Genomic DNA, 13,720 nt, shown 5'->3' with positions numbered 1-13,720 from the left:
CAGCCACTTGGAACCAGTTCTGTCCTCCAAATCGCTGAGCCTCTCTGAAACATTAATTAAAATCCCTGGCAAAGAAATATGCAGATATACTACCTATCTGCAAAGAATGGTTAGCTACTGAAGGCTGAATGTTTTACTATTTCTATTTTTTAATATAACGTTTTTGGCAACATCAAAGCCTTAATCAAAGGAATGATGAAAAACAAACATGGGCACCTGGCTGACTCAGTCGGTACTACATATGACTCTTGATTTCGGGGTTGTGAGTTCAAGCCCCACAATGGGCACAGAGCTTACTTTAAAAAAAAGGCAGAATCAGAACTACACCTAAAGAGAACCAACTGGTAGTTGCCAGAGGGGAGGGGGTGGGGGGATGGGCAAAATGGGTGAAGGGGTGGAGGAGATAGAGGCTTTCAGTTAGGGAATGAATTAAGTCATGGGAATAAAAGGCACAGCCTAAGGAATAGAATCAATGATTTTTAATAGTCTTATATTGTGACAGATGGCAGCTACTTGGGGTGAACATAGCATAAGGTATAAACTTGTCAAATCACCATGTTGTACATCTGAAACTCATGTAACATTGTGTGTCAACTATACTCAAAAAAAAGTGCTACGGAGCGCCTGGGTAGCTCAGTGGGTTAAGTGTCTGACTTCGGCTCAGGTCATGATCTCACAGTCTGTGAGTTCGAGCCCCATGTTGGGCTCTGTGCTGATAGCTCAGAGCCTGGAGCCTGCTTCAGATTCTGTATCTCCCTCTCTCTCTGTTCCTCCCCTGTTCATGCTCTATGTCTCAAAACTAAATAAACATTAAAAAAAAATTTTTAAAAAGTGCTAACAAAACCCATCAAGTATCTGCTGTGTTTTAGAAAGCACAGTACGCACACACACACACACACACACATACCCTAAACTAAAAAGAATCTCTGTCATTTTTGAAAATGTCCAAAAACACTGTTCATCTGAGCCTCGGAGGAAAAGGAATCCATTTCTTTTCGTGTTCTTTATTAGATCCAAGTTTTCCCTAATGGTCCAAAAAGCTAAGGATTGTACTTGTATCAACTGCCACAGTATTCACTGGTGACTAAGACTTCCCCCCACCTCAAGACACATGTCTAACAGGACGCAGATATTTTAGGACTTTGATATTTCAAAGATCAAATAGGGTACCTGTCTTCAAAAAATTTACAAAGAACTTCCATGCATATGGTATATGCTAAACTAGATCACAGAAGACTTGCATTTGGCCTAAACAATGGAAAGAAGATTAATTGTGGGGGATGACACTTTAAAGACAATACTTTAAAGATCTGGAAGACTGACAGATTTTAATAAAAAGGGGAAGGGTGAGAGCAGAAGGATCATTGCTTTAAGAAGAGGGATAAATATAAGCAATATGTTCTTGGTGATGGGCAATTCTGCCTATTTTCATTTCTCTATTTAGGATATAGCTACCTTTACCCTAGAGTATATCTTAATATGCCCTAATCTGCCTCCTCTAGGCCAAAGTCTAAATCATCAAATATAGAATAAGAAATCTATTTAGAGGATGCAATTCTCTAAGTGCACAGAAGGATACCATGAGAAACTGTATCAAATGCCTTAAAGGCACTGACCTGATCTACAAATGAGAACTTTTGGGTACCTTCAAGGAAGTATTACATCCTCTTTTAAGTATTTTAAAATTATTACTCTAATAACGTATTATATCATAAAAGATACATAGAACTGATATCCAACGGAAGACTATGTTTGGTAGTTAAAATTCTTTATAAGTTAATATAGTATTTAAATTCCTTTATGTGGTATATCTGATTCCTAGGGCTGCTATAACAAACTGGGTGTTTAAAAGAACAGTAATTTATTCTCTCACAGAATTATTCCAGCCATGCTATCCTTGGGCTGACACAGTGAATGTTTCTGACTTCCTGCATTCAAACTCTATTTCCCTTCTGGCCAGGAGGCTAGAAATCCAAAATCAGAATTTTGGCCTGTTGGCAGGGCCATGCTCTCTCTGAAGGCTCTACCGGAGAATCTATCTAATGCCTCTCTCTTGGTTTCTGGTATTGCCAACAATTCTTGGCTTGCCAGAAATTTCTTGGCTCACAAACCCATCACCCATGTTTCTCCTTCTGTTTTCACACGCCATTCTCCCTGTCGCCTTCTCTGTATCTTCTCTTGTCGTCTTTTAAGGATATTAGTCATATTAGATTAAGGGACCACGCTATCCCAGTGTGACATCACCTTAATTCTATCCACAGCAACTCCATTTCCTAACAAGGTCACATTTCTGAAGTTCTGACAAGGACATGAGTTGGGAGAACAGGGTACTCTCCAACCCAGTACACACAGTAATGCAATCCTCAGTGAAGTGGCTCCTGTCAGTCTCTCAATTCTCAATTCCACCTCCTACTCTCACATCTAACTTAGCAGGCAAACAAAATACAGGTATAAATGAAAAGCAGTACCTAGCTGATTAAAGGAGAAAGAGGCCAGAGAGTAAATAGGTGTGGATTTGGTGGACAGAGATGTCATGTTATACTACAAAGCTCTCAAAGTACACAGAAATCAAAGATAACTCATTTAGATCAAGCACAACCATGGTAATAAAAAGTCATTACCTTATGACTTTACACAAAATGATGACCTATGTATTTCTGTGCTGATCACTCAGAATGCTTGTGTTTACATGTAGAACATTCTACTTTTATTTCAGGTTCTAAAGGCCCTGGAATTCATTAAAGTATTTGTTGGTCTCCTGCAGCCTGTGCTCTCCAGCCTCTCTGTCTGGCCCTGTGCCTACCTGAGGGATTTAGGAAGCTTCCAGTGAGGGTCCCAGCATGAGCAGCTTCATCAGAAACTGCTGTGGCTGTGGTTTCAAGCCTGGTTCTTGCACTGTTTCTCAGGACCCATGGTCTGCCCTATGCTCCAGTAAGTTGTTTCCCTCTTCAGTCCTGTGAGGCCTGAACTTGTAACTGGAAAGAGCTCTTTTGACTTCCTGATCCTATCTTCCTGGACCGGCACCCTGACCCTCTATCTGCCATGGTCAGAATGAGGTGTGCAATCGATAGATAATCCTGACACTGTGCTCTATTTCTTCACTTTATCTACGAACCCAAGATCCCAAAACCTTTGCCAACCGCTCGTGACTATCAGGTGTATCTACCTGTTATGAAACACACTTGTTGGTGACAAAGGGGAGCATCACCTCCGTCCTGTTTCTCAGACCTAGTGCCCCAGGACTCCAGTGAATTGCCCTACCCCTGGTCTATCCAGTCTCTAGAACCCAGTTATCACTCATTTGGTGATGTACATGAACCAAACCCCATTTAAATCACATTAATCTGCCCAGGACTCTCATTTTTCAATCAAACTGACATTTTAAATGTCAAATGACTTATAGTATATCACTTGAGTGATCATGTCAACATATTCCCTTCTATTTAGGAGATGAACTATCTGCTTACATCAATATTTTTAAATACTGAAGGAAGCAAGTGTCAAAAGTATGTACATTAATGATGAATTTACTGCTTTGATAACCCACATGCCTAAAATATAGAAGTCATATTTCCAATAAAGCTCAGCCTCCAATAAGTTACTATAGCAGCCAAAAATGGTAGGTAACATTCACTAGATATCCACCACATATGAAGAATTATACAAAACTGCATCATATCATATTCACGTCACTGTTATTGCCACTTTACAAACACAGATTTAGTGACGTTCTGGCACTTTTTCAGCATTACAATGAAAAGCATGGGAATTTCTCATTCAGAATAAGCAGCCAGTTAGGGGGTAATCAGAATTTTTGTATCCCTTGAAAGTTCTTATGTTGAAACCAAATCCATATGCGATGGTATCAGGAGCTGGGGGCTTCGGGAGATGATGAGGTCATGAGGACAGACCCCCTCAAGAATGGAATTAGTACTTTCATAAAAGGGACCCCACTGAACTCATCCCCCTTTCCACTGTGTGAGGACGATGAGAGAGAAGACAACTGTGAACTAAGATGGAGGTCCTCACCAGACACCAAATCTGCTGTCACCTTGATCTTGGACTTCCCAGCCTCCAGAAATATGAGAAACAAATTTCCATTGTTTTAAGCCACCTGTCCTATGGTATTCTATTACAGCAGCCTGAATGGACCAAGAGAGTGGGTGTGCCCTACCTCCTTGCTACGCATTCGATCCTCCAGCTTTCTCTTACAACTTTAAAAATAAGATCAACATCCTACCTATAAAGTTTTTATGCTTTGCACTTTTAATGTTCCAGATTTCTTTACTATTTGTGCATGTGACAATGAGTCTACCAACAATGGCCCCAAGCCCACCACTAAGTGAAGCCTTGCAAAAGCAGTGGCTTCCACACACCTTCCCGAAAGCACCTCTTCCACGGTCAGACTTAGCAGACCAGCTTCTCAGATTCTCACACAAACTGAACTTTTCTATGCACACCATCTTTGGGTGACGTGGTTAGTGTCTCTGACTTCCTCCTTTCAAACTCCCCTTTCTCAGCTCTAAAGCTCATATTGAAGGCTGTTATTCTCATTGTATCTGAAATGTTTTTATGTGTTGACTGAACCATTCGTTTCTCATTCCTGAAATTTTTTTCTAACTTCTATGCTCATCACCTTCATAATCTTCTTGATAAAAATAACAACAACATGCGGCACCTGGCTGGCTTAGTTGGTTAAGCATCTGACTTCAGCCCAGGTCATGATCTAGCCATTGCCGAGTTTGGGCCCCACATCGGGCTCTGTGCTGATAGCTCAGAGCGTGTTTCAGATCCCGTGTCTGTCTGTCTGTCTGTCTCTGCCCTTCCCCCACTCATGCTCTGTCTCTCTCTCAAACATTAAAAAAATAATAAAATAGAACAACAGCAACAAAAGGCCAACCTCCACACTATATGGCCCCTTCAGAGAACTAAAGAAGCAAGTTATCCACTGGGGTAGACTCAGCCACCAGAACCAGTCAGGACAAGGACAATGCATTTATGTGAAAGAAGGCTCTACTTCCTCAGGGCAGATGCAGTTACACGCCAGGGAGCATAGCTTGGATGCCTTTATGGAAGGCTGGATTTCAGCCTCACCTGCCCCACCTCATACCCCTGGCCCAGACATGCCTGGGCAATGAAAAAGAGCACAATGGTACATGACATCCTTAAATACATTCCATTGAAATAAATAAGTAACTTTGGTAAGGCAAAGTCAAATTCAAAAATCTATTATTAGAAAGCCAAAGAAAACATTCTAAAGTCCTTCAGTGATCTTAGATGGTAAAGTCTGAATAAGACATTAAATACCAATATCTGACCCCATGTATCAAGGATAAATGTGATTCTTTCAAAGGAAGTTTTCTAGCTATCGAGAGTTTACTATCTCTGCAAAATCTACATGGTAACATTTGTCTTGCATGGCCGGTGACAATCTACTAAAGTCACAGAGACAGTATTAGCCACCTTTAATCTGGTATAATAAAATTTAAAGACCAAACTTGGAGTTTTTACACTTCTATCATAATGAGATTAGAACAATATAAATGTGTTAAATTCCCAACCTTGGTGTTAAAGATTCACTTTTATTTTAACAATCATGCTGAAATTTTGTAACACATTTGATATTACAGATTACTTTGCATTGGCGTAGCATTTTATTGTTTACAGAGCATTTCACATATCTCATTTAATATTTAAGCAAAACATTAAATGGAAAATTACTGATCCCATTCTACAGATGAAAATTTGACTCTCAGTGTACTTAAATACCCTTTTTTTTTCAGAGCAACACAGGGCTTCTGATTTTATCCAAAATCCTCATCACTGACTTCATTCACTGAGCACTGTTCTGAGAGCATTCCCAAGCCACGTTTCCTTCCCAAGGCAGCCTTTAAACTCTTATTGCCGCATGACAGAATTCCTCCTTCCCGTATCACAAAACCTATCTTGGACTCTAACACTACCATGTCCAAGCATGGAAATAATTTAGCTCACCAGGCTTCGGTGTTTATTTCTTGTTTGTCACTTTCACCAAATTATGTTCCTTCTGCTTCCCTAAGTTAACAGTTAACCTGCTTCTGGAACTCTGCCCTAACTTTCCTGAAGTTGTGCAGCTACTAAGCTATTTTACATTCATATTTCCAAAATTAATATCTCATCATGGAGTAATTAGAACTAGAAATGAGCCTTAACACACTATATCTTTGGATGAGGAATGTGGGAGTAAGTGACCTGGGACAAAAGAGGCAAAGAGAGAGAGAAGCTGTTGGGGGGACAGTAACTGTGGTACAAACACTGTTCTAGAGTCTGAGGCTGTAAGTTCAAATCCCACAGTGACAACTGCAAGGTTTGTAATTTGTAACCGGTAGAATTTACATTCCTTTTTTCTTTTTAACGTTTCTTTATTTTTGAGAGAGAAAGAGAGACGGAGTACAAGCAGGGGAGGGGCAGAGAGAGGGGGAGACACAGAATGTAAAGCAGGCTCCAGGCTTTGACCTGTCAGCCCAGAGTCTGACGCGGGGCTCAAACTCATGAGCGGTGAGATCATGACCTGAGCTGAAGTCCAACGCTTAACTGACTGAGCCACCCAGGTGCCCCTACATTCCTTTTTGGTAACAGACTGGTAATAAAAACTACCTGTCACACAAGGTTTTATAGAAAATCCCATAGGATAACCATGTGAAAACTCTTTGAAAGTATCAAGTGTCATTCAAATATCAAAGACCATTTCGGGTGCCTGGGTGGCTCAGTCGGTTAAGTGTCCAACTTCAACTCAGGTCATGATCTTACAGCTCGTGAGTTTGAGCCCCGCGTCGGGCTTTGTGCTGAAACCTCAGAGCCTGGAGCCCGCTTCGGATTCTGTGTCTTCTCTCTCTGCCCCTCCCATGCTCATGCTCTGTCTCTCAATAATAAATAAACGTTAACTTCTTTTATTTATTTTTTTTTAACTTCTTTTAAATATCAAAGACAATTTTAATAATTAGCTTGTGAGCAAATGATTAAGGACCAAGACTGCCAAACATATACTTAAATCAATGAAGTAAAGGCTTTAGAGTATAGCCATGACACGACTCAATCATGTTTTAAGAAGAGTAATCTTATAGGACACTCTGAAAGGAAAAGAAAGAATTAGTGAGAAAATGGAGATGAAATCCTAGAGCAGGATAATAGCCACTAGAATATGAAGAAAGGGAATGGACGTCAGTAACATGTCAAAGGCAGGTTTGATAGGAATTGACAGTAATAACAACGAAAAATATATGAAACTTACTCCAAGATACCAGGTCCAAAGGACTGGAAGACTCAGGACCCGTTGCTAGAATAGTGGGAGCAAGTCAGAGAAAACTTCAAGAATCAGAAAGCATATACACGTTGTTTAGTTTTGGATATTTTGAGAGCCACAACCTAAAAGATGTAGACTGTTCTATGCTGAATACATCTAAGTCACTATGAGCCCTCTGTTTTAATGCTCCTTTTGGCATTTTCAAATCCTCATTTAACTTCATGTAAAATTTTCATTGCTTGTACATTTGTGTAAGAAATTCATGTGATGTGTTTGTGCTCCAAACATCTTTCGTCCTCTAGTAAGTTTTAGTGCTCCTGAGAATGGCCTACAATATTAGGTTATTATTTGTTGTATTTGTCTAGCAACAGCATAAACTACTGATCGATGTGTGACATTTTAGGCTTCTCTAATAATGAAACTGAAGGCAAGTCCACTTCTGTCCCAGTTCTGCAGCTCACAGAAGGCAAAGCACATTTCCATCTTCCCTTGGCTTCACTTAACATGTGTTGGAAAAAATATACAATTTGAAAAGGAACCCTTAACATATCTACCTTCACATTAAGTAGTGTGGTATGTCAGGCCAGTAACAAATATGAAAATGATGGAATAAGATCCTTACAGAATAGATTTATAGAATGCATCATCAGTAAAGAGGCCACTCAAAAAGATACACAAGTTTTAGGCAAAAACTGCTCAGGATCACATTGCTCCCCTTATTCATAATGATAAGGCGATTGATCATGTAACTTCAAGAGTGATGGAATGCAAGTTAGAAGTTCTTCAAGGTAAATACATTTTCAATTTCCAGAGCACAAAGAGCAAATCGACCCACTCGTGTGTTTTCCAAGACAAAAACTTAGAAAGTTGTCAGGTTCTCATGAGCCTCTCCTACCCACAGCCAATATGTTGCTTAATGTTGTGAGTTCTTTTTTGTTGTATTGCATGTCTTAATAACTCTTTTCCCTTCCCTTGCCAAAATGAAACCCATATGTTCCCCCCCCACCACCACATGGCTCTCCAGCAAATACTGTAGCTACTATTCCCACTTATTTTTATACATTTAATTTTTCTACACTAATTCCAAAGTCACTTTGTCTCTTGAAATTTGCAAAACTGTTAGAGATCAAGTCTGGTTCATGCCATGAAAGGGTGTTTAATTACTTGAACTTAAGGCACAATATTCCAAACACATGCAAAATGGACAGAATGTACACAAAGCAAATTTTTCACAAAAGTGGGCAAAAACATGTGCCGAATTCATCTGTAGCTGCCAGAAATAAAAAAAAAATAAATAATACAATTACTTAATTTTGAAAAGCCAGGCCATTTCTAAGCTTTAAACTACCTTTGGAAACTTGGCAACTTAAATTTTATTTACTTGAGAAGGACAGGACTGACTCTTTAATTGAAATCATCATTCTTGATCCTTAACCAATTTAAAGATCAATAAATTCACTTTGAGATGATCAATCATACACACATGATAAACTCTAGTGATATAGTAGCTCACGAATGCCCTGGTTTAGTTTCTAAAAACAGATAACCTAGTTGTACAAGTACCATGTGTCTCTATATTTCAAAGTATAAACTCTTCTTAGGGGTAGTTATTACTACACTATCTTCACAACATACCTTTGCATCAGGCACCAAAAAAACAGTAGTATCGGTCAGAAAATAAGAGGCCAAATTAATAATGTACAGGGCTGAAATGCAAACCTGAAGTGCTGAAAGGTGTTCTAGCCCAGGAGGGCCCACAGACCCTCAGTAACCCTGCCTTCTTTCCTCTTCTGGGCTGATGGCAAGCATGCCTATTACATTCCTGTACTTGCCTACCGAGTCCAGATGGGACCTTCTCATCGTTTCAGTCCAAGAAGATACTACCAATTAATTAGAGCTGGCACTTGAGGTTATCCTCTGCTTTCTTTTTCTTTTTGGCACCCAGACCAAGCTAAATTAAAAACTTATTAAACATCTCTTCGGTGAGATATTATGAAATTTCAAGACATGACCGCTTACATCTCCAGATTTCTAACTATAAGGGAATGAAGTTCAGGATGGAACTTACATGTGGTTAGCAGTGTATAGCTTTCTACTTCATCCTAGTGAACTCGCCGACTTTAATAAGTAATTCTCAAGACAACATGTCCTCACCATCCTGACAAACCCACAGAACTTCTGCTCCTTCCTCCTACATGTCAGTTGGGTTTCATCACTCCACGAGAAAAATCACAATTTTCTTTCTGTTCTGTGAGTTCATAATTGGAAGTGGGAATAAGAAGTTGGGGGGAAAATCCCTTAAACTTCTGCAACAGAAACAGACCACCTTTTACTTCTGCCTAGTTTTAGCACATTCAATAAACAAGAACTTCTATCAAAGACTATGTCTGTAGCCTGAGGACATGTGGAGAGCGCAGGGGAACAATGCTAGCCTTCTTTTTTTCGAGCCTTTTTTGATAATCCACAACTATCTTTTGGAAGTGTGATTTATAACTATTAACTCAACAATGAAGAACTCCAACCATTCCACCTAAATAAGCAGAGACAAGTTAGAATGAATATAAACAAGAAAAGGAGATATGAATAAAATGCATTTTAGAGAAGTTTGGCAATAAATTATTTCTCAAATGACTGACAACAGAGAATCACAATTCCATCTGTGTGTGTGTGTGTGTGTGTGTGTGTGTGTGTGTGTGCTTTATCCCAGTTACTCTAGGTAGCAATATATAAAAACATATTAAAATAAGTACCACAGTCTACTATGGTGAATGTAGTTAACAATACTATATTGCATGCTGGCAAGTTGCTACAAGAAGAGATCTTAAAAGTTCTCATCACACACACAAACAAATTAACTATGTATGGTGACGGATGTTATTGTGGGGATCATTTGTAGTCATATCAGAATATATATAAATATCGAATCACTATCTTGTGCACCTGAAACTAATACAACATTATATGTCCATTATACGTCAATAAAAAAATAAGTACCAGAACAGAGTTAGTCGTAAACTAAGGGGAAAAGAGAAGATTCTGCCATTGCCAATGCTATTTCACACAAACAAAATAGAACGAAGGAGGTCACATAAGAAGAAAACAAAGGCATCAAGTGAAAAGAGTAATGAAAAGAAAACATACAGTAGCGGATGATAGGGTGTTAAAAGACAACCCCCTTCCCCCACTGCCAAGAAAAAAGGCTGCAGGAGAGAAGAAACTGAGGATAAGGTAAACTCTGAAGTTTTGAGATATAGGAAGAGAGGACAGTAACTGAAAGTGAGTAATGGCGTTGTTTTAGGAACAGAATGGGAGATTGAGGGCGGCTTTGTGAACTGATTGGAAAGGATGGTGCAGGAAGGGAAGCGCTCAGTGTGGGAACTGGGAGATGGTATAAGATACAGGAATACCAGGCCAGGAGAGATTGCAGCAGTGCAGACCAGATTTTTAAAATATGACGGAGTGATTGATATAGGTGGGATAGTAGTCTGGATGTTAAAAGGAAACATATCTCAACATTATCATTATCAGTCATCACGGAGAAAGGGAAAGGAATAATTTAACAGGAAAGATACGTTTGCAGGAAATTAAAAGTGAAGTAAGATATATGAGAAGATGTGAGAAAGAGATCAACAGAGAATTTTTCTTCAAAAATAAAATGGAAGTAAATTTGAGAAGTATTTCTCTTCTCAAATAGTAAATCAATACTGTTAAATCAATTAAAACTTCTACTAAAAAAGCACAGCACAATTTTCCATATGCAGATGAATTCAATGAAGAAAAGACTTCATTTCTAAATCTGGAACAAATGGATGTATTTTGATTTATACAGCTTTCAGGTTACTATTCTAGTAAATATTTCAGTGAAATTACTTCCCACATTTGTTTGGCATTATGGAATATGCATCTAAAAATGCATGTACCCTGGTTTGTACATTTAGATCTACTTTTAAGTAAATTTCCCGATTCTGTCATTTTTGCTCTGTTCAGTTCAAATGTTCTGTAGTGAAAAGAACCTTGGACTAGAAATCTTGGTTGGGCTTCATTTGTGAGTATGTGTGTATATACACACACACTCATCCCCCCACCCCACACACACACGCTCCTTGGATGGACATGAATGGGTAGTTGAAACTAAGTTGTTTTTTACTCTTCCATCAAATAAAAGTTTAGATTCTACCTAAGTAAATCTAGAAGGCTATTAAAGGACTATCAGCACATTGGAAAGTAGTTCAAAGCAGAAAAAGCACCATCAACATCTACCTATTATTCACTGATTTACTTATCCATTCCACAATTTAAGTATCCACTAGGGATCAGGCATGGTCTGTGTTCTGAGATTACATCTCTGAATGACACTAATATTGTCCCTGCCCTCCCATTATAAATGTATTGATATTATTAACAAATGACCTATTTCTGAGAGATCCTGAGCATTCTTACCATGCTGAGAAGCAATGCTTGGACAATTTTTGCTGAAGAACATTAAATACCATAATTATGGAAACTGAGGGGTAATTCAGGTTAATGTCTGGTGTTCAGTTAATTTTTCTGTTTTCATTCTTCTATGGATTTTAATGTAAACAAACTAACTTTTACCTTCGGGGCCCCCGGGTGGCTCAGTTCAGCATCCAACTTTTGATCTCGGCTCAGAACACGATCCCACTGCACTGTTGATGAGGTTGAGCTCCATATCGGGCTCTATGTTGACAGTGTGGAGCCTGCTTGGGATTCCCCCTCTCTGCTTCTCTCCCACTCATGCTCTCTCAAAATAAATAAGCATTAAAGAAACAAGTTTACTTAAGGTCTTCCTCACTGCACACCTTCCGGCAGCACCATTCACTCTAGAATGTGATATGAACGGCATGCCCTGGAGTTTGTGCGCTAAGTAGGACCACTTCAATTTCTCTTTTTCAGTTTGATTAATAATACTTGGAAATATTTCAACTGTGTATTATAAAACAAATTTGGACTTACAAGAAAACTTCAGAAATTAAATCACGTATTCCCATATACCCTTCACCCAGAAACTTTGTTTTTTTAAACTTTACTTCATCTGAAGTATAATTTCTCTTTTGTCTGTACTTTAGGCCCAGTTTCTACTCAGAAGAACAACTGTATAATGGAAATCTCTTTAAACGTGCTGGGCATACAAAAGTAACTTTGGGGAAAGTCTGAGTATAAAGCAGTAAGATGGCTTATTGTATTTATCTTCAATCACAGGGGACCGAAACTTCTCATACAAACACCAAGTATGGCAAGAGCAGTGCCAAAGAACTTAAAGCTTGGACCTGGGAACAAGATGGCCCAGGGTCAGTAAGGGGAGAATAATATCGTGTATCTTTTAAAGGTTTTTGGAGCGTTAAATGAGTTAATATTTACAAAGTGCTTAGAATAGTATCTGGCACAATGTAAGCACCATTAATGGGTGATATAAATAATTTGACAGGCAAACCAAGAGCACTCATTCTGTTTTGTAACATCAGACCATGGTTACATCTAACCTCTAAAATAATGGGAAATATTGGTGGAAACGGAGAGAAGCACATGTCTCAGTGTACTTAGGTGTTTATTTTATTTCTAAATTTCCAAGGTTCTATAGGATGTAGTGAAATCAGAATGTCTCATTCAACTAGGCTTATCTTTAAAGGCAAACATACAACATGATGGTTGCTGTCATTATATAATATAAAAAAGTAGCTTCATTCATTGTTTATTTTTTAACATCATAAGGAGCTTTGGGATCCTCTAATACTGCCCAGTCTTAATCCTTACCTTCAGTCTTACTTTATGGCAGTGGGGACTGTAGATATAGAGCTCAAGTGTTTTTGGCAATCTGTAGATCGTAAGCCATACCCTGAACACTGGTTTTCAGATTAAATACTAGAAAACTCTTGACATATTGAGTCTTATTAACTTGAATTCAGATAATTTAGGTCTTAAGATAAATTTAAATTTACCATATTTGGAAATATCAAGGTAAGTAAACATGATGGGGGAAAAAAAGCCACATGAGTCCTCTTGGGAAATAACAGAAAAGAGGTAAATGGAAGGTGGAAAAGGACAGCGGAAAGCAAAAAAGTAGATCAGCAGAAACTATCAAAATTGCCAGCAAAGAGTTATAGGATCAAACCCAGTACACTGACATATACTTACGGTGCCTGAATGTGGCTGGAAGGTACCCAGCATTACTGATGGGAAGAGATTTTTGAGGGTAATGAAAACAAAACTAATATTGGTAAAAAAGAAAAAAAAAGAAGAGGACCAAAATGGATTCATTTGTGCCAATCCCACATCATCAAACTACAGTTTAATACCTAACTCATTTGCACTTTCAGTGTTCCCCAGAAATACAGTTTTAACTAGTCAGTCTGAACATTTCTGCTCAGTACCAGTGAGGTAGTCTGCCACACACACCCTTTCTATACCCCAAATGAAGAT

General features: G+C 38.7%; 1 protein-coding gene across 10 annotated transcripts in view; it reads right to left on the bottom strand.

Moving 5' to 3' along the window:
- The window catches only part of DMD (dystrophin), a 2,113,538-nt gene that overhangs the window by 1,947,526 nt on the left and 152,292 nt on the right, over positions 1-13,720 (bottom strand). The gene's annotated exons all lie outside the window — the stretch shown is intronic.

The sequence above is a fragment of the Panthera onca genome, chromosome X, assembly GCF_046562875.1.
Source record: "Panthera onca isolate mPanOnc1 chromosome X, mPanOnc1 haplotype 2, whole genome shotgun sequence".
Lineage (NCBI taxonomy): Eukaryota > Metazoa > Chordata > Mammalia > Carnivora > Felidae > Panthera > Panthera onca.
This window is presented reverse-complemented; position numbering and strand designations above follow the sequence as displayed.